Source organism: Bubalus bubalis, chromosome 4, assembly GCF_019923935.1.
Source record: "Bubalus bubalis isolate 160015118507 breed Murrah chromosome 4, NDDB_SH_1, whole genome shotgun sequence".
NCBI classification, from domain to species: Eukaryota; Metazoa; Chordata; class Mammalia; order Artiodactyla; family Bovidae; genus Bubalus; species Bubalus bubalis.
In genome coordinates, this window is record NC_059160.1 from 86,860,762 (window position 1) to 86,882,929 (window position 22,168).

General features: G+C 41.1%; 1 protein-coding gene across 1 annotated transcript in view; it reads right to left on the minus strand.

The window, feature by feature from the left end:
- The window catches only part of SLC38A4 (solute carrier family 38 member 4), an 84,016-nt gene extending 65,535 nt beyond the window's left edge, over nucleotides 1–18,481 (minus strand). The window contains exon 1 of the mRNA XM_044941667.2: nucleotides 18,359–18,481. The gene's annotated coding sequence lies outside the window, so the exon portion shown is untranslated. The remainder of the gene's footprint in view (nucleotides 1–18,358) is intronic.
- Nucleotides 18,482–22,168: the final 3,687 nt, after the last annotated feature.

Here is a 22,168-nt window from a genome sequence, read left to right on the forward strand (position 1 = left end):
TGGGTTGCCTCCATCTATTTTTCTCACTTAATTTTGGTAGAGAATAAAGGAATTAAAAAAAATGTATTCACAATGTATTCACATAAGTTATTGAATTATTTTTCTAATTTTTTATAAAACTTAATAAATCTAGAAACTGAGGACATATACCTATATTAGTTTTATTGAAAGAATTACAAGAGACACAAGTTAGCTTTTTATTTCAATTCTGATCAAAATTCTTAAAAAGTAAGTAGGTAGAAAGCAATAGCTCAGAGGGATTGAGGAATCTGGGTATGGAATAACCTCTCACCAGTTGAGAGCATTAAACTTCTGAAAAGTCCATGAGAGGAGAATTCCAGGTTGCATAATTCAATATCTTAAGGGAAGATATGTTTTACAGGGTTAGGGCCAAGCCTGAGTGAATCCACAAAATACTTTTACACTCATATAAGTAAAAATATCACTGATGATATTATTACATATTTTAAATTGATGATGATAAATACAGTTAAATTCCAACTTCTCACCTTTTGCCCATGAAAATGTCTTTAGAATCTTAAATTTTGCTGTTGCATAGCAGATTATAACAAAAAATTAACTATTATTTACCCTGGTGGCTCAGTGGTAAAGAATCTGCCTGCCAGTGCAGGAGATGCAGGTTTGATCCCTGGGTCTGGAAAATCCCCTGGAGTAGGAAATGGCAATCACTCCAGTATTCTTGCCTGAGAAATCCAATGGACTGAGGAGCCTTAGAGGGTTATAGCCCATGGGGTCGAAAAGAGTCAGACACAACTTAGTGACTAAACAACAAAATTAATTACTTAATGAGATAATAGAAACTTATTATGAATAGAAGCTAGATGTCCTTGAAAAGTATTTTCTAGTATATATGGCTAATGTAAGCATAAGGTGTTAATTCTCTTACCTTTTCAACAAATAGAACAAAGGGAAGTCAAACTAAAGTTAAATGTTGATAGGTTTTGGGAAAGTTTTGCTTTTGACCTTCACCTTGGAAAATAAAACCTGAATTCTCATCTGGCATAATAGCAGAGAAAGCTTATGACTGTCATAATCCATCTGAGCATCTTCTCTTATGGGATAATCAAAGGGTTTGGGTCATTCCTCTTCGGGGAGTCTTTTGTCAACTATTGGTAGACTATAGGGGCATGTTGATGGGTTCTGCCACACTAGAGTGTTAAAGAAGGCAGCTTAGTCAAATCACAAAACCAATGAATCACCTCTGCATGAGTCACATTTTCAATCGCTCCAACCCCATTTCTCCATTTTATTTAAATATTATTTAATATTGATTTTTTCACTTGAAAACTAACTTGTTTTTAGACAAACCAAAGTGCATTGTTCCTTAGACATGATGTTTTTAAATTGGAGGATAACTGCTTTACAATGCTGTCTGTTTTCTTCTGTGCAACAATGTGAATCAGTCATAAGTATATTTACGTGAATCAGCCATAAGTATATTTATATCTCCCTCCTTTTGAACCTATGCCCCCATCCCACCCCTGTAGGTCTAGATGATTTTTTAAGTGTCCTTGGCAATAAAGTTTCCCAAAATGGAATGTTTCATTACATAACTTAGCTTATATACTGTATTTCATTTTTATTTCTTACTAGGGAATATTTCAAAGTTATACAAATGTTGGTGGAATAATATACGGAAACCTTACATATGCACTATCAGCTTCAACAATTATCAGCCAGGGTTAATCTCATTATGTGTAAACAACCACTCCATTATTTTAAGGCAAATCCCAAATATGTTAACTTCCAAGTAAATATATCTTTGTATATCAGTAATAGAAAAGTACGCTTCTAAAAATGCGGTCACATAGCAGAGCTTTTAAAATCAAAACAACCCCTACTATTTACTGGTGATGTCTTGCAATCTTAGAGAAAGTTGAGTAAGCACCTGGGTTAGTAGATCAATACACATTTTGAAACCATACTGAACGGGCACTCCAGGTTGGCCAGATTCTATCCAGAAGAAATGTTCAGTAAATTACAGATACCATGAGGAAGGATATTTGTATCCTGTATATTTGCACAAAATGTAGCCGGCAAAGAAATGACAACAAAGTGCAATTTTTCTTTAAAACAGAAACAATTTACAAGAGTTAGATTGAAGAAGGCAGAAGATTAGAGTTTTAGGGTGACATTTTTAAGGTTGTATAAATTAACAAAATTCAGAATATTGAAAATTCTATCAGACATATGATTGGGATTTATCATCAAATAAATTACATGAGGTTAAAAAAAGAGAGAGAGATAAAGTGTGGTTGAACCTCTGGGTTAAAACAGATTTAGGAGAAATATCAACCAATGAGTGTGTTCACCTGTTTCATTCAGATTCAAACACAGTAAGGGTAAAACAAAAGAGAGAATCAGGTATTTGAACACTGCCTGAATATTTGGTAATATTAAGGAAACATTGGTTTACTTAAGGTGTGATGATATTTTAGCTATTTTTAAAGACTTCTTATCTTTTTGAGATACATCCTGAATCATGTATGGACCAAATGGTATGATGACTGAGATCTGCTTAGAAATAACCTGGTAATGATTATGGAGAAGGCAATGGCACCCCACTCCAATGCTCTTGCCTGGCAAATCCCATGGACTGAGGAGCCTGGTAGGCTACAATCCATGGGGTCTCTAAGAGTCGGCCGCGACTGAGCGACTTCACTTTGACTTTTCACTTTCATGCATTGGAGAAGGAAATGGCAACCCACTCCAGTGTTCTTGTCTGGAGAATCCCAAGGATGGGGGAGCCTGGTGGGCTGCCGTCTATGGGGTCGCACAGAGTCGGACACGACTGAAGTGACTTAGCAGCAGCAGGGAGGAAAGGCTTGAGTATAGGTGAAATGCAACAGACAAGTATTAACCATTGTTGAAGTTAGATGAAGACAGAGTTACAGAATATCATTCTCTACTTTGAAATATGTTAGAGATTTCCATATTAAACATGGTTAAGTTTCCTAGTTCAGAACTACTACATGTATTTTCCTTGATATTTCTCCAAGAAGTTTAAAAGCAGAAGGAAGACACTATAAAGTTCTTCAACCAACAAGAAATTTCTATTAACTGGCACCTTTTAATTTGGCCATTACAGATGAAATTCATGATGGTGAGCCCAGGGCACTCTGAAACATTGAAAGATTAAATTACATTTGATAAGACTGTGATTTTAAAATGAATCTTGCTATGTTCTAATTCTTTGAAAATCAGCAATCCATAGAAGGTACAATTTTCCCCTTAATCAGAACACTGTATTCCTCAGTCATTTAACAGAGCTTTTCCTGGTGGCTCAGACGGTAAAGCGTCTGCCTGCAATGCAGGAGACCGGGGTTCGATTCCTGGGTTGGGAAGATCCCCTGGAGAAGGAAATGACAATTCACTCCAGCACTCTTGCCTGGAAAATCCCATGAACGGAGGAGCCTGATAGGCTACAGTCCATGGGGTTGCAAAGAGTCGGATATGACTGAGCGACTTCACTTTTCACTTTCCATATCCTTAGTTAGACTAAGGAGACTTTTGAGCAAATGTTCTTCCTCTGTGACTGTGAAATTTGTATAGATCCATGTACATATGTGCACTTCACCTAATATTGAGAACTCCTTTAGAAGAGGTTGTTATTCTGAAACAACTCTAGAGTTGTTCCAATAGAGTTTCAACCACTTAATAAAAGAGTAATTATTTAAGGTGTGGCCCTAAATAGGAAAAAGTCAAAATTTGTATGGGACCCTTTATTCCAGACTCAGTATATTTTGCTATTTCGGACTCTGTGGGAGAGGGAGAGGGTGGGGAGATTTGGGAGAATGGCACTGAAACATGTATAATATCATGTATGAAACGAGTGGCCAGTCCAGCTTCGATGCACGATACTGGATGTTTGGGGCTGGTGCACTGGGACGACCCAGAGGGAGGGTATGGGGAGGGAGAAGGGAGGAGGGTTCAGGATGGGGAGCATGGGTATACCTGTGGCGAATTCATTTCGATGTTTGGCAAAACTAATACAATATTGTAAAGTTTAAAAATAAAATAAAATTGAAAATACACACAAAAAATAAATAAATAAGGTATGGCTGTTCTGTTTGTAATTGCATGCTATGGTCTAAACTCATCCTTTTTAGGTCTGTAATTCAAAACACAAAAGGAGTTTGTTTAGACATAAGTGTAACCAGAAAAAGAGCTAATAGTTATACTCTTGATTTGATTGAAGCCATGCTTCAGTAAAATATCAACCAATTTGTAGGGAAGCATTAGAACTCTAATAATTTGGTATTATGTAGCTCGAATAACCAGTTAATTCATGGAAATTTTCACTTGTCTGAGGCTACAGGTTGTGTTTGTGAATAGCTTCAAGGATAGATGATTCATCATGAGACTATTTTAATTACTCTTTGTAGCTAATATCTAGGATTTGTTCCCTTCTTTATAAAAATTCATCCATCACTTGATTATTTCTTACTAAAACTAAAATCTGTGCCAAACCACACATATTTCCATAGATTTAAGAAGGGAAGAATCATTCTGTTTCCATTTGTTTGTATCCAGTCTCAGTGGGTGGGCAGCTGGAGACTCTCTCTTCCTTGCTGACAGGCAGAGAGGGACTCTGTTCCTCCTTGTGATCTCAATTAGGGTTGAAAGATGCAGAGAAGTCTAAACAATCAAGTTTTCTTCATCCTCCACTCACATCATTATCCTGTTAATTTTGTAAAGTCTGAAATCTCTTTTATTTAAGTTCTCACTAGTAATAAACATATTCATGACAGCCCAACATTATGCCAGGGACTTGTAACAAGTCAGTAATATCCTAACCTTTGTTCTTGTTCAGTCGTTAAGTCGTGTCCGACTCTTTGTGACCCTGTGGATTGCACCAGGCCAGGCTTCCCTGTCCTTCACTCTCTCCTGGAGTTTGCTCACATTTATGTTCACTGAGTTGATGATGCCATATTATCTCCCCATTTTTCAAGCAGGGCAACTGATGATCAAAAAGATGGAATAACTTATCCAAAGACCAAAGCTGGTGAAGGACTGGCTGAGCAGGACACGCATACCCCCATGTCTGAGTGCAGAATCCAGTTCAATGTCCATGGAGTACCTACTCCATGTTGGACACTATTTCTAATAGGGTCCCTGTCACCAAGTAATGGACCTAAACTGGAGGGCTCAGCAAGAGAGTTGGGGCAAAGAGAGCAGGTGTCATGGAGGAAAAATGCTGTGGCTTCCGAGGTGAGAGGGGTTCCAGGCAGGAGTAATGGTTTCAGAAGTTTGGACCCAGAAATAGCAAAATGACTACAGTCTACTTTATCTCAAATGGAATGTTCGTGCAGAGTCTGTCTGAGGTTGGCCTTGACCACCAGTTAAGGAGTTTGAACATTCTGTAATTCTGGTATAAAAAGTAATGTAAAGCATTGGATTTTGTTTCATTCTTCAAAGTGTGGATACTGCTATAGTGTTACAACATGGTTTGAAAGTAACTGTACAGCTAGTACTTGATTTCTATGTACATTAATATAATACATGCAGTATTTATATTTTATTTTTCTTTCAGAAAAGCTCTACTTCTTTTCTTTAAAGAACAAAAATTCGAAAACAAACAACCTCCCCATCACCCCTTAAAAAAAATCACTACAGTGCTGGGAACCACAGTTTATGTATGTGCTTATATTTTGTGTCTGCCCCCCTACGCCAATGACTGTCATCATTAGTCATATAAGTAAACAGCATTAATATAAGAAAAGTAAACTAAATTCAGTGGGCCTTTTGTTCAGTCTTCCCATTGACAGCCAAGTGTTGGCTCCTTCAAGATTGCAGGGTTGAGTTAACTGCCCTACCACATGCTGTGACCATGTGGTCCAAACACAGGAGACGTGACCCAGAAGAACAGCCTGTAAATCAATATGAGATATCTAACATTTACACAAAATAAAAATAAATCATAAAGACAGTACAAACAATTCTCTTTCATTTTGAAAGATTCAGAAAAGCAGATTTGCCTATCAAAGAAGTTATAAGTTATTTTAGCTATGACATTCCTGGTCCTTTCTATGTTTTAGGCTTTGAAACGAGCATCCTGTATCTACCTTTCATCCTCAGGCAGAGGATGTGGGATAAGAAATATTTTTCTGGTAACATAAAGCATTAAATGGAGATTTAGTGGACAATGCCTTCAGTTAAACTTTCTTCTAATCAGGGTTCCTGAGTGATAGTGTTATGTTGTGAATTGTTGTGACTCAGAAAGCCCATAATGTGAAATTCTAAGAACTTAAAGGAGTATTTACACTTTCAGATAGTAGTGGCTATTTCTTTCTTTCCTCTGCTTGGAGGCATGGTAGTACTAGGGTGGGAAGTTGCCTAATTAGGTGCTGACTGATGGAGGGGCCAAGCTTACCTCTTCCAGTCCTACAGAAGTGATGCACTGCCTTAGTCGTTACAGCCACCAGCCTCCAGGTTTGCGGGCATTCAGGTGAGCGATAACATCCTCTCTTAACACTTAAGTGACCTCTAGGGGATGCTCCTCCCATTGGCCGGAGGGATGAAGCAGAGTAAGGTAACACTGACTGTCTCTGGACCCTTGATAGTTGCCCTGGGGCCAAAGATGCTATTTTGACTCTCAGTGACCCTGTCAAACTAAAGTGCCATTTGCTGGCATTTCCAGTCATGTGTCTGTCCCTGAGTTATCAGCTATGTGACTGAGCATAAACTGGCAGGGGATTTCCTACTACAGAGGCTTTGTTTTTGTTAGTTTCAAGAAATTGGAGCTGTCTAGACTAAATGTAAAATCACAGAATAGATTATTAAATGGGTGTGGAAATTTTAACAGATTCTAGGTTTTATAACTTACTGTCTGAAGACATACTCTCTCTGCCCTATTCTTTTTCTCCTTTCCATCCCTCCAATGACCTCCATCTTAAATGGAGATGTAGTTCATACACCTTTTTGCCCTACCATACAAATGTCATTTTTAAGAGAAACATTCAAATTTTACCTTCACACTTCACGTCATCAAGTTCCTTCAGCACCTCTTTAATCCAACTAAAGTTCTAAATAAGTATATCAAGTGAGAGGAAAAATACAAAAATATACGAGGAAGTACAGTCAAACAATTGGAATACTACTTGCCAATAGAAAGGCCCCAACTATGAATCAGATCAGATCAGTCGCTCAGTCGTGTCCGACTCTTTGCGACCCCATGAATTGCAGCACGCCAGGCCTCCCTGTCCATCACCAACTCCCGGAGTTCACTCAAACTCATGTCCATCGAGTCGGTGATGCCATCCAGCCATCTCATCCTCTGTCGTCCCCTTCTCCTCCTGCCCCCAATCCCTCCCAGCATCAGAGTCTTTTCCAATGAGTCAACTCTTCGCATGAGGTGGCCAAAGTACTGGAGTTTCAGCTTTAGCATCATTCCTTCCAAAGAAATCCCAGGGCTGATCGCCTTCAGAATGGACTGGTTGGATCTCCTTGCAGTCCAGGGGACTCTCAAGAGTCTTCTCCAACACCACACTTCAAAAGCATCAATTCTTCGGTGCTCAGCCTTCTTCACAGTCCAACTCTCACATCCATACATGACCACAGGAAAAACCATAGCCTTGACTAGACGAAACTTTGTTGGCAAAGTAATGTCTCTGCTTTTGAATATGCTATCTAGGTTGGTCATAACTTTCCTTCCAAGGAGTAAGCGTCTTTTAATTTCATGGCTGCAGTCACCATCTGCAGTAATTTTGGAGCCCAGAAAAATAAAGTCTGACACTGTTTCCCCATCTATTTCTCATGAAGTGGTGGGACCAGATGCCATGATCTTCATTTTCTGAATGTTGAGCTTTAAGCCAACTTTTTCACTCTCCACTTTCACTTTCATCAAGAGGCTTTTGAGTTCCTCTTCACTTTCTGCCAGAAGGGTGGTGTCATCTGCATATCTGAGGTTATTGATATTTCTCCTGGCAATCTTGATTCCAGCTTGTGTTTCTTCCAGTCCAGCATTTCTCATGATGTACTCTGCATAGAAGTTAAATAAACAGGGTGACAATATATAGCGTTGACGAACTCCTTTTCCTATTTGGAACCAGTCTGTTGTTCCATGTCCAGTTCTAACTGTTGCTTCCTGACCTGCATACAGATTTCTCAAGAGGCAGATCAGGTGGTCTGGTATTCCCATCTCTTTCAGAATTTTCCACAGTTTATTGTGATCCACACAGTCAAAGGCTTTGGCATAGTCAATAAAGCAGAAATAGATGTTTTCCTGGAACTCTCTTGCTTTTTCCATAATCCAGCGGATGTTGGCAATTTGATCTCTGGTTCCTCTGCCTTTTCTAAAACCAGCTTGAACATCAGGAAGTTCACAGTTCACATACTGCTGAAGCCTGGCTTGGAGAATTTTGAGCATTACTTTACTAGCGTGTGAGATGAGTGCAATTGTGCGGTAGTTTGAGCATTCTTTGGCATTGCCTTTCTTTGGGATTGGAATGAAAACTGACCTTTTCCAGTCCTGTGGCCACTGCTGAGTTTTCCAAATTTGCTGGCATATTGAGTGCAGCACTTTCACAGCATCATCTTTCAGGATTTGAAATAGCTCAACTGGAATCCCATCACCTCCACTAGCTTTGTTCGTAGTGATGCTTTCTAAGGCCCACTTGACTTCACATTCCAGGATGTCTGGCTCTAGGTCAGTGATCACACCATCGTGAGCACTATGATCAACTATGAATACAACAACCCATTTCCCAGGTGGTACTAGTGGTAAAAAACCCACCAGCCAATGCAGGAGACAAAAGAGATGCAGTTTTGATCTCTGGGTCAGGAAGATCCCCTGAAGGAGGGCATGGCAACCCACTCCAGTATTCTTGTCTGGAGAATCCCATGGACAGAGGAGCCTGTTGGGATATGGTCCATAGGGTTGCAAAGAGTTGGACACAACTGAAGTGACTTAGCATGCATGCATGCATGGATACAACAACTTGAATGACTCTCAAGAGCATTATACCAAGTGAAAAAAAAATTGATTCCACAAAAGATCCCATACACTATGATTTCTTTTATGTAACATCCTCAAAATGATAAAAATAAATAAATAAAGAGATGGAAAATAGCTGTTTGCCAAGGGTAGAGAGAAAGAGAAGGGTGTGACTACAAAGGTTCTTCATCTCTGTAGCATGGAAGCTCTGTCTCTTGGTTGTGATGGTGGCTGCATAAATCTGTGCATGTGATAAAATGGCAGAGAAAATATATACACATATTGCACCGATGTCACTTTCCTGGCCTTGATATTGTAAGAAAATTATGTCCCAGGTAACCACTGGAGGAAACTAGCTTTGAAAGGTACATGGGGTCTCTCTGTGTTACCTTTGCAACTTCCTGTGAAACTATAATGGCTTTAAAATTATAAATTTATACAAATCAAGCAACAGTGCAGACTCCTCTGCACAGCAAGTATAAATACAGCATAGCTAACGATGCCAAAATAGTATCAGATCTTTTTCAAAGGTGTGCTGTCACTAAAGAGCCGCTTCAAAGGCAAGAAGAAATAAAATCGTGCTGAACTGTGTTCTCGGGGCTGTCACAGCGGCCTCCATTTCTGCAGAGCTCTGAACCGTCTGACTGTTTCCCAGGAATGCACAAAGTGAGGGCGGAAGCACAAACCCCTTTAGTTGGATCCCATCAACAATCAAGGTCGGTTTGGTCGTTTGGTCTGTAAGAACATTCTGCATCCAGGTACCATATTCCTCTGTCCCCTTTGGAAAAATTCCAGAAAATAAGACCATAGCATGTAGCCCCATGTAGCATGCAGGAAACGTTTCTTCACCGTAGCCTCTCCCCTTAAAGAATGCCTCTCTCTCCCCACCTTTTTCAGTTCTTTGCTATGTCTCCCTCCAAGTTTGCCTGACTCATTAGCCTGATCTTTCTAGTGAAGTTGTATTAATGGCAAAGCAGGCAAAACCTGTGAACGATGTGGCAACCCCAGGCGGTGGCCTCCTGCAGTCCTCCCTGTGCATAGCGACCCAGCTCATGCCCCCCACGAGCCGGCGGGACCTGGGCGTTACCCGCGAACCACCAGTTGCCCCTGGGGACGCTGCTGGGCAGCCCTCACCAAGTACCAACACTGCGAACACAACAGCCTGATCAGCTGTCGGCCAAAGTTGCCTCCTGGTGAATTACATCTTTTTTTCTTTTTCTCATTTAACATTTTTATAGTACTGTGAATGTTTCATGAAATATGAAATGTATGAAATGAATATAGTACCCAATGTTATAAAATTATGCCAAAACAAAGAGTAAAGTCCTGGTCTTGAGGAGTATGTGGTGTAAAAGGCGCAAATGACGCAAGGACAAATAACAGCACGAACACACAGAGTGGGGAGGAAATGTAAGGTAGAATCAATAAGACTTTCAATGGACCAAGAATGGAAAGGCTACGGGCAGGGCGCCAACTCCTCCCCATAAGACACAAATATAATAGCAGTAGCAACAGTAACATTTGGGGGTGTTTATTGTTATTAATGTGTATCGTGCAGTATCATCTAATTAATTCTGTAACACAGGTACTTTTATTATAGCTACCTGGAAATAAAGGGTTTCTTTTAACTGTTAACAAACCCCTCTAATGCTTACAAAGTGCCAAATATGCTTCTGAATAAATTAACTCATTTAATTCTCATAAAATCCTTCTGAAATAGGAACTGTTTCACTCACTTTACAGATAAAGAGAATGAAGCAGTCAGGTTAAGTGACTTGCTCAATGTGGCTCAGGTAGAAAGTAAGGGAGCCAGAATTTGAACCTGAGAAGTCAGAAGGATGGAGCCAAGATCCAAATCCAGGAAGCCCAACTCTGTGATGGCTCCAGGATTCATATCCACATGCCCTGACTCTCAAACCTGTGTGTTTCATTATGTGCAATGAAACACAATGAAAAAATAATTTAATTTTAAAATATTTATATTGATTATTCACAATGCAGATTTATTTTGTAAAGGCCTTCAATATTGTGACGAAAAAGTGTTTATTTGAAGAATAAATGTTGTTTTAAAAAAAAGGGGAACATGTTTTCCTCCTTCCTTCCTTCATTCAATAAACATGCATGAGTGTCTGTTTACGCCAGACACTATGTGAGGTACCAGGGTGACAGGAGTGACCAAAAGAGACAAAAATGAGAGAAAACAAGGGAACCAGACATGATGCTCATTTTAATGGTGAATACACACTGGATCTATCAGGAGCGCTAGGGGCAAAGAGCCAACAGGAAATAGGGAACATTTCAATCTTATTATACAGGGAATGACACTGATCTGGGCTGAACTGTCCCACATGAGTATTATTTAGTCCTCTTTTCATTGCCTCCCTTCTGTTTCCCTCATTGTAGTTATAGCACTTCGAGGAGAACACGTTATCAAATAACACTTAGTACAGACATTTGTTAACACTTCAAACAGTGCTTTGGGTGACAGAAGGAGTAACATTAATGATAAGAGCTATCACATATTAAACGCTTCTTATGTGTTAGGCATTAGTCTAGAATTTTACATATGTTAACTCATTTAATAGATCGTGAGATTGATTCTATTATGATCCAAATTTTATAGACAAAGAGATTGAAACTCAGAAAGATTAAGAAACTTACCCAAGGATCTAATGCTAAAATGTGGAGGTTTTAATCTGTTAACGGAAATTAGGTTTGGGATTACTTATAGGTTTCAGTCACTCTTTGAATTCCCTTCCTCATGACAGTGTGAGTGAGTGTTTTACAAGTCTGGAAATGGTGAAGTGGCATGCAGACCTCTGAACCTGCAATGAAAAACTAGTATAAAAGATCCCTAAAGAAAAACGAGATGCTGGGAGTTAAGTTTTCAAAGTCTACTATCAAAACCTAGAATTTTAATTGGCTTAAACATCTATTTTGGAGATAAGAGAGTGAAATTTATTACTGTCTTCTCATTTCATTTTTTTTAATAAATTTTTTACTTTCTGATTCTTCTTTAGCATGCTAAAGTGAAAAATAAAATCAACAAAAACTAAAATAAGAAGAGAAATACACATCCCTCCAAGCTACCTTTTAAGAAAAGCATAATAAAGCATTAGCTAGGAAGTCTTTTTCATGATCATGTGGATTGTACCTATACCAAAATAAAATATCCCCTTAAGAACAAGAAAAATAATTTGGTTTTCCCGTACAGAGGACAACAAGGTCTGGTCTTCCTATCTGAGCTTAGGTTTTAAAACACTAACATTATAAAGAGTTATAGTCCTCTATTATAGGCCCATAATAAAATGATAAAATAATAAAATGTATCACTAACTCTTATTATATTCAGACATTTTGTTCCCTGTTAGCACAGTTCACTTCCGACATTCAAGAGAGAGGCAGAGCTATGGGACATTTGCAGAGAAAGCATGTTAGGACCCAGACCATATACTCACCCAACCCCCCCCCCCCCACCCATCCCCACCCCCCTACCCTCACCTCCTCCCAGCAATCTCCACTGAACTCTTAAATTCCCCAAATGGTCTCTACCTTGTTTCTCTGCTTAGGCCAGTCTTTCTGTTGAGAATCCTCCCCTACTTCCTTCACTTCTTTGCCTGGCTGACTTTTATTTCTGCTTCAAAACCCATCTGAGGTATCATCTGGTCTAGAAATGTTCTCTGACCCCTTTCCTAAGCCAGATTTGGTGGCAGAGTGCTCAAATCTGATTTTTTTCCCCTGGCCCTTCACATGCTGTTAACACAACTGTTTGCTTATTTATTCTTTCCTTCACTAGACTCATCCTTCTACTCAACAAACATTTTTTGATCACCTAGTATTTGCCTGGGACTCTGGTAGGAGAAAAGAAACTCCCTAATACTTCCTGGGGGATAATGATATTCAATGATTGTTTGCAGAATGAATGAATGAAATTAGGTCATTACAAACAGTGGAAAGAAGACCAGAAGATTAAGAGGCACGTGAAAGTGATTTGTTTTTTTCCATTCTCCCATTTCTCACAGCCCATTCTGTTGTATAACATCTCTCTAAGCTTCTTGATTTAAGTTTTTGCTCTCCTCGTGGTCTTCATCTTACTGCTGTCTTTATAGGAAGCAGGAACCTTGGCATAGGAGGGACCACAGTTCTGATGCCAGCCCTGTCGCTTACTATCTCTGTGATCCTTGGCTCTTTGCTTAATTTCTCTGAGCTGGAATCTCCTCCTCTGTAAAATGGAAATTACAAATACCTATACAGTGGAGTATTCTGTGGAAAATTCTGAAAGAGATGGGAATACCAGACCACCTGATCTGCCTCTTGAGAAATCTGTATGCAGGTCAGGAAGCAACAGTTAGAACTGGACATGGAACAACAGACTGGTTCCAAATAGGAAAAGGAGTTCGTCAAGGCTGTATATTGTCACCGTTTATTTAACTTATATGCAGAGTACATCATGAGAAACGCTGGACTGGAGGAAACACAAGCTGAAATCAAGATTGCCAGGAGAAATAACAATAACCTCAGATATGCAGATGACACCACCCTTATGGCAGAAAGTGAAGAGGAACTAAAAAGACTCTTGATGAAAGTGAAAGTGGAGAGTGAAAAAGTTGGCTTAAAGCTCAACATTCAGAAAATGAAGATCATGGCATCCAGTCCCATCACTTGGGACTAGATGGGAAATAGATAGGGAAACAGTGGAAACAGTGTCAGACTTTATTTTGGGGGGCTCCAAAATCACTGCAGATGGTGACTGCAGCCATGAAATTAAAAGACGCTTACTCCTTGGAAGGAAAGTTATGACCAACCTAGATAGCATATTCAAAAGCAGAGACATTACTTAGCCAACAAAGTTTTGCCTAGTCAAGGCTATGGTTTTTCCTGTGGTCATGTATGGATGTGAGAGTTGGACTGTGAAGAAGGCTGAGCGCTGAAGAACGGATGCTTTTGAAGTGTGGTGTTGGAGAAGACTCTTGAGAGTCCCTTGGACTGCAAGGAGATCCAACCAGTCCATTCTGAAGGCGATCAGCCCTGGGATTTCTTTGGAAGGAATGATGCTAAAGCTGAAACTCCAGTACTTTGGCCACCTCATGTGAAGAGTTGACTCATTGGAAAAGACTCTGATGCTGGGATGGATTGGGGGCAGGAGGAGAAGGGGACAACAGAGGATGAGATGGCTGGATGGCATCACTGACTCGATGGACGTGAGTCTGAGTGAACTCCGGGAGTTTGTGATGGACAGGGAGGCCTAGCGCGCTGTGATTCATGGGGTCACAAAGAGTCGGACACGACTGAGTGACTGATCTGATCTGATCTGATCTGATACAGTGGAGTACTGTGTGAAGATTAAATGTGATTCACACATAAAAAGGGCTTGACTCAGTCTGACTTTGAAGAGTCTTCCTTTCTTTTGGCTCTCCCCTTCTTCTATCCCTCATCTTCCTACAAGACATCATCAGGGTAGTAGTAGTATGCGAGATGGTTTCATGTGATACATGGAATTTTTTAGAATAGTAATATTACTTTTATATATATTATACATTTTTAGAATAGTAATATTACCTATACATATTAAAATATATGTTCATTAAACTTCATTAAATTTTTGTTTTCTATAGAAATTATTGCTTTGGATTTGCAAGAAATAAAACAGATTTAAGTTTTTTAAAAATAGGGAAAGAATCTGAAAAAGAATGGAGATATATATACTCCAAAATAAAAAAAAAAATTTTAATGAGAAGAAAAAAAAAAATAGTTAGAAAAATTATTGTCAGTACAAAGGATGGGGGGTGAGTGGGGGGAATATGCCTAAAAACCACTGCAGAAATGAACAAAAATGATAATATAAAAGAAGAAAAACCTTTAGCTCAGAAGTTCACAAGCTGCTATATTATGCTTGTCCTGAGAGCTTGATAAACTGAGAAGCCTCTTAAAAGTGAAAGGGAGAGTGAAAAAGTTGCTTAAAACTCAACATTCAAAAAACTAAGATCATGGCATCCAGTCCCATCACTTCATGACAAATAGATGGGGAAATAATGGAAACTGTGACTTTATTTTCTTGGGCTCCAAAATCACTGCAGATGGTGACTACAGCCATGCTGTTTTTAAAAGATGCTTGCGCCTTGGAAGAAAAGTTATGACCAGCCTAGACAGCATATTAAAAAGCAGAGACATTACTTTGCCAGCAAAGATCCATCTAGTCAAAGCTACGGTTTTTCCAGTAATCATGTATGGATGTGAGAGCTGGACTATAAAGAAAGCTGAGCACTCAAGAATTGATGCTTTTGAACTGTGGTGTTGGAGAAGACTCTTGAGAGTCCCTTGGACTACCAGGAGATCCAACCAGTCAATCCTAAAGGAAATCAGTCCTGAATATTCATTGGAAGGACTGACGCTGAAGGTGAAACTCCAATACTTTGGCCACCTGATGTGAAGAACTGACTCATTGGAAAAGACTTTGATGCTGGGAAAGACTGAAGGCAGGAGGAGAAGGGGACAACAGAGGATGAGATGGTTGGATGGCATCACTGACAAAATGGACATGAGTTTGAGCTAGCTCTGGGAGTTGGTGGTGGACAGGGAGGCCTGGCATGCTCCAGTCCATGGAGTCACAAAGAGTCGTACACAAATGAGCAACTGAACTGAACCATAGTTATGCATTTCTCAAATGTCACTTGTAAAAAAAAAAATCCAGTCCTGGGTCTGACAAATATTAATTCTTAAGCTGCTTTTGGCTTTCTTAGGATAGAATTATCTCTAATAGACTAAGAAGTCAGTCTTGGGTCTCCAGAACCTGTCTAGTTCTGACTATGATTAAATATAAAGTGAAAGAAGATTGTTCTGTACACTTAAGAATAATTAATGCCTAAACAGAACTTCCAAAGATGTTCTATGTTCCCCACACTGTGTATATCCATTTCTTGATCTATAATATAGCTAGAATAATAGAATCTAGCTCAATAGGCTAGGGTCAGATGAGGGTCAAATGTTAAAAGAAGCACTTAGTAACATATAGGGAATATAGTAATTGATATGTATGCGTGAGCCATTATTATGATGAATCTACCAGAAACTAGCCTCTTTGGGGCACCTAGCACTGCATACTCTGGCAGAAGAGCTGACCTCCTATGCCCACAGCCTTGAAAGGTATTTATCCCTTTACCCCAGTCTTCCTGTTTTTTGAGGTTTTGTGATAAAATCAGCCCGTTAGAAGCTTTCTGTCTCTGAACACATATGTGTTGTTGTTTAGTCGCTAAGTCATGTCTGACTCTTTACCACCCCATGGTATTCTGTAACTTGGGGAGATCGGATACTGTCTTCAGTGTCTCTGTGCTTACAATCTTCTACCTAAAACACAGATTTTCTGTAGATTCATTTGTTAGAATTTGAGACTGTATCACACACACACAAACATTTCTTGTGTTCCATATGAGAGAGTCCACCACTCTCACCCACTCCTTAGAGACTTATTTGCAGTGTGGGGACAAAAAAAAAAAAAAAACCACAGGCGCATTTACACCTCCTCCCAGCAAAAGTTAAGGTAATGAAAAGTTTTAACCAAAGCTGAAACAAACCCAGGCCCTGGAAATGTGATCTGGGTGTAGGATCCTCTCTTTACAACATAAGACAATTTAGTCATAATGATGTCATAATGCTTATGTCTGCACTGCCTAGCGAGCGAATAAAGATGAATATAGGAAATCAGGAATTTGGGAAACAGACCATTCGTGGTGAAAGGCTGGCCACTCCCTCCTTTCCTTAAGGGTGCCAAAGTGCACCACTACCCAACCAATAACAAAGAAAGCAGGTCCAGCAGCCTTGGGGGATGGGGCACCTGACCAGGAGGAGGTGGAGGTTAAACGCAAGACCAGGTCTTCTTACAACTCCAGCAGAGGTTACCCTTCGCTTCTCCTCTCTTCTCAGGGTCTGAGATCCCTCTGAGACAGGTAGAAATACACCTTTTGCACTAAGAGATACACATCAAGAGCCAACCTGGCGTCCTCCGGTGAAATCAGGCCCAGGTATTTAAAGGCTCTGTGGAGGACTGCAGGTGGAGATTTCTGGATCATCCCTGGTTTAGTTTACCCAGTTCCTCTAACCAAGTCGGCAACCTGGTACCCACTTCCTGGGCTGGTTCGGTGCACATGGAAGGGACACTCGCAACCTTTCCCTGCTGGTTCACTAAGGGGAAGCTGGTGGACGCGCGGTTTCTCCACTTCCAGCCAACGCCCACTAGGGCGCACGCCCACCTGTGCAAAGAGCCCCTCCCTGAACCTCGCGCGGCTCTGGAGCTGGTCCCCGCGCTCACCCCTCTCCTCTCCCGGACTCCGAGGTGCTCCCAGCGTCCCCGCTCCCGTTTCCATCCTCTCTTCCTTCCATTCTTTCTCTCCCTTTTCTCCATTTTCCTTCCTACTCCTACCCCTCTGGGGGTCTGAACCCTTATCGCTCTCTCCTTCTCTCCTCCTCCTCGGACTTCAACCCTGTTCCCCGACGGCCCCTCTCCGTTCCCTTGGTTCCACTTGTCGTTCCTGCTCGCTTTTCTGCGCCGCTCTTTCCCTGTTTTCTGGACGCCCCAGTCTTCTCAGTCCGACGGCAAGAAACGCGCTCACCGCCGGCAGCCACGGTCCCCAGATCCAGCGCTGATCTCGCCTTCTTCCTCCCCTACAGGAGCCTCCCCGGAGTTTCCTGGGCCAAGCCCGAGCTCCCGACCCAGGGAACCGCGCTGGCCTCCCAGGGGGCCCAGCTGTCAGGGAAGATGGGTCTATTTTAGGTCCTGCATCCAGTGTCCCCACCCCGAGGACGCGGGCACTGGTCCCGCGACTCGGGTAACACCTCTCCAGCACGATCCTTAGCTAACGTGGAGCCAGTTCCTCCAGAGGGTCTCGGATCCCCTGGCCAGGCAGGCGGCGGCGCCACGGCTGTGGATGGCGGTCTCAAAACAAGCATCTCGAAATTCGAGCACCCAGGGAACCCGGGCTCGCGGGCGGGGCGTTCCAGCGCAAGCCACCCACTGCCCGCCCCCCAGGAATAGACCGCCTTGGCACAGTCACTTCTCCTGGCATAGAGACTCACAGGAGCTTTCCCAGCCTGTGCCCTTTACTTCGGTTTGCCCTGGTTTACTTAATTTCTAGTCAGTCCGGTCATTAGCCTGCAGTAACCCACACGCTGTGGGATCCTTTGGAAAATGATAAGGATTTAGGACCATCAACAAGACACGAGGAGCCACAGCGCCTGACCTAAGCCCCAGAAGGTTGAGAGACCACACTGCAGACGTGTGCCTGTCCCCATGCGCACACGGGCGGGCGCGCGCGCACACACACGCACATATCCCAGTTGGGATCCAGCCACAGGTTTGCACACTGACAAGTCTTTAAGTCAACGGAAAATATAAACAGCTTCACTCACCCGCCTTTTTCTTCCCTCTCCCGATTGGGATCCAGGGGAAAAGGGTGGATTGAAAGACCCTTCTTTCTTTTCTTTTCGCCTTTCTAAAGAGTGGAAATTTCCATCATGTGATAGGGGGCAGCATCCCCAGTGTCGCGTTTCCTGTGGACCCTCCCTTCCAGCCCCAGCCACCAATCGTCAGGCGGCAACCTGAGATGTCAACGAAAGCATCCTCCCAGGTGGGGCTAAGCTGTCCAGCTGTCCCCCAAGAGTGAAGCCTGGGACCTGCCAGCCCCTGCTCCAGCTTTCCTGGACCCACGACAACAGAGGATATCGTGGTGTGAGTTGAGCTTTTCTGTGGGTTGTTTTTTTTTTTTTAACAATTAAGTTCCTTCATTAGTCAAGGTTGCATTTATTGGATCTGTCCTATATGTGGAAATACATGTTCATGCTCATTTTGAAGTCTGTAAAAGAGTCTTTCTTTCAGTAGGTGGCCCTAAACTTCCTGTAGGTTTGATGATGTCAAACCTGAATCTGAAATAAAGGAAAAAAAATTAAGGAAGGGTTGTAAATGAAAAACCTGTCATTCACAGTAAAAATCACTTAATGCAAGAGCAGTGTAGAAGATAGCTTTGCAGCCCTTAACCATGGCTAGGGGTCTTTTGTGGTCATTTCCCACCCACTCCAGGATTCCACTGTAAGCATAATCCTCAGTATATATGAAGAAGGAATTAGGATTTAATAAATAGCACTACAATTTCAGTTCTGCTTGTTAAAGGCACCACTTACCATTTTAAGGAAAGCTGTTTACATTGAAACTTTTCTGAGGTTAACCAAAATTCCTGTTTCCAAAAAGCCTATGCGTGTAACAAATATGTTCACAATCTCCTGTTTATTTAATGCTCATTTGTCATTCTTTAAGGGAGAAAATGTTCTCCTGTAGAGATATGAGCCCCACAGTTTAACAAACTTATCAGGCAACACAAATTACTTTTTAAATTATCATATACCCAATTTAACTTTATCCAGAATGGTAGGGTTCAGTGTTCAGACTGTGAATATCTAGAACCGTCTTATTTTACAGTTCCCATTACCTAAACATCAGCAGCATCTCAGCACTTTAAAAAAAAAAAAAAAAGGAAAACAACAAAAACAAAAATCCATCCAGATAATGCAGATATATAATAATCAGGAGGATTAAAAACTCTCCATTAACACACATACACACACATCAGTTCAGTTCAGTCAGTCAATCATGTCGGACTCTTTGCAACCCCATGAACTGCAGCACACCAGGCCTCCCTGTCCATCACCAACTCCCGAAGTTTACCCAAACTCCTGTTCATTGAGTCAGTGATGCCATCCAGCCATCTCATCCTCTGTCGTCCCCTTCTCCTCCTGCCCCCAATCCCTCCCAGCATCAGAGACTTTTTCAATGAGTCAACTCTTCGCATGAAGTGGCCAAAGTACTGGAGTTTCAGCTTTAGCATCATTCCTTCCAAAGAACACCCAGGACTGATCTCCTTTGAATGGACTGGTTGGATCTCCTTGCAGTCCAAGGGACTCTCAAGAGTCTTCTCCAACGCCACACTTCAAAAGCATCAATTCTTCGGTGCTCAGCTTTCTTCACAGTCCAACTCTAACATCCATACATGACTACTGGAAAAACCATAGCCTTGACTAGACGGATCTTTGTTGGCAAAGTAATGTCTCTGCTTTTGAATATGCTATTCTAGGTTGGTCATAACTTTCCTTCCAAGGAGTAAGAGTCTTTTAATTTCATGGCTGCAGTCACCGTCCGTGATTTTGGAGCCCAGAAAAATAAAGTCTGACACTGTTTCCACTGTTTCCCCTTCTGTTTCCCATGAAGTGATGGGACCGGATGCCATGATCTTCGTTTTCTGAATGTTGAGCTTTAAGCCAACTTTTTCACTCTCCTCTTTCAGTTTCATCAAGAGGCTCTTTAGTTCCTCTTCACTTTCTGCCGTAAGGGCGGTGTCATCTGCATATCTGAGGTTATTGATATTTCTCCCGGCAATCTTGATTCCAGCTTGTGCTTCTTCCATCCCAGCATTTCTCATGATGTACTCTGCATATAAGTTAAGCTGTGAAAAGAAGAGAAGCAAAAAGCAACGGAGAAAAGGAAAGATATAAGCATCTGAATGCAGAGTTCCAAAGAATAGCAAGGAGAGATAAGAAAGCCTTCCTCAGCGATCAATGCAAAAAAAATAGAGGAAAGCAACAGAATGGGAAAGACTAGAGATCTCTTCAAGAAAATTAGAGATACCAAGGGAGCATTTCATGCAAAGATGGGCTCAATAAAGGACAGAAATGGTATGGACCTAACAGAAGCAAAAGATATTAAGAAGAGGTGACAAGAATACACAGAAGAACTGTACAAAAAAGATCTTCACAACCAAGAAATTAGAATACATCAGAATAATTTTGATGTCTCTTTAAACTTGTTGAAACTAGATTATCTTCACATTATTACACTTTTCCATCGATTCTTGTTTAATAAATATAAGCATCTTTTATAAAAGTATTAAATTGTCCAAATTGGTAAAATTGGAAGAGAATTAATGAGAAATCATGATAGATATATATTTCTCTCAACCTAAATTAGTAAAAGCAAAATCCAAGTTTGTAAAACAAAAGGTCCTTTCAGAGAAAACACAAATAAAGATGGGATCAATGCAGTCCTAAGACTGATACTAGTTCACTATGCAGCTACTCAACTTTTTAATGAATTGCTTATTTAGTCATGATGCTGTGAAAGTGCTGCACTCAATATGCCAGCAAATTTGGAAAACTCAACAGTGGCCACAGGACTGGAAAAGGTCAGTTTTCATTCCAATCCCAAAGAAAGGCAATGCCAAAGAATGCTCAAGCTACCACACAATTGCACTCATCTCACATGCTAGTAAAGTAATGCTCAAAATTCTCCAAGCCAGGCTTCAGCAATATGTGAACCATGAACTTCCTGATGTTCAAGCTGGTTTTAGAAAAGGCAGAGGAACCAGAGATCAAATTGCCAACATCTGCTGGATTATGGAAAAAGCAAGAGAGTTCCAGAAAAACATCTATTTCTGCTTTATTGACTATGCCAAAGCCTTTGACTGTATGGATCACAAAAAACTGTGGAAAATTCTAAAAGAGATGGGAATACCAGACCACCTGATCTGCCTCTTGAGAAATCTGTATGCAGGTCAGGAAGCAACAGTTAGAACTGGACATGGAACAACAGACTGGTTCCAAATAGGAAAAGGAGTTCGTCAAGGCTGTATATTGTCACCCTGCTTATTTAATTTATATGCAGAGTACATCATGAGAAACGCTGGACTGGAAGAAACACAAGCTGGAATCAAGATTGCTGGGAGAAATATCAATAACCTCAGATATGCAGATGACACCACCCTTCTGGCAGAAAGTGAAGAAGAACTCAAAAGCCTCTTGATCAAAGTGAAAGTGGAGAGTGAAACAGTTGGCTTAAAGCTCAACATTCAGAAAACGAAGATCATGGCATCCGGTCCAACCACTTCATGGGAAATAGATGGGGAAACAGTGGAAACAGTGTCAGACTTTATTTTGGGGGGCTCCAAAATCACTACAGATGGTGACTGCAGCCATGAAATTAAATGACGCTTACTCCTTGGAGGGAAAGTTATGACCAACCTAGATAGCATATTCAAAAGCAGAGACATTACTTTGCCAACAAAGTTTCATCTTGTCAAGGCTATGGTTTTTCCTGTGGTGATGTATGGATGTGAGAGTTGGACTGTGAAGAAGGCTGAGCGCCGAAGAATTCATGCTTTTGAAGTGTGGTGTTGG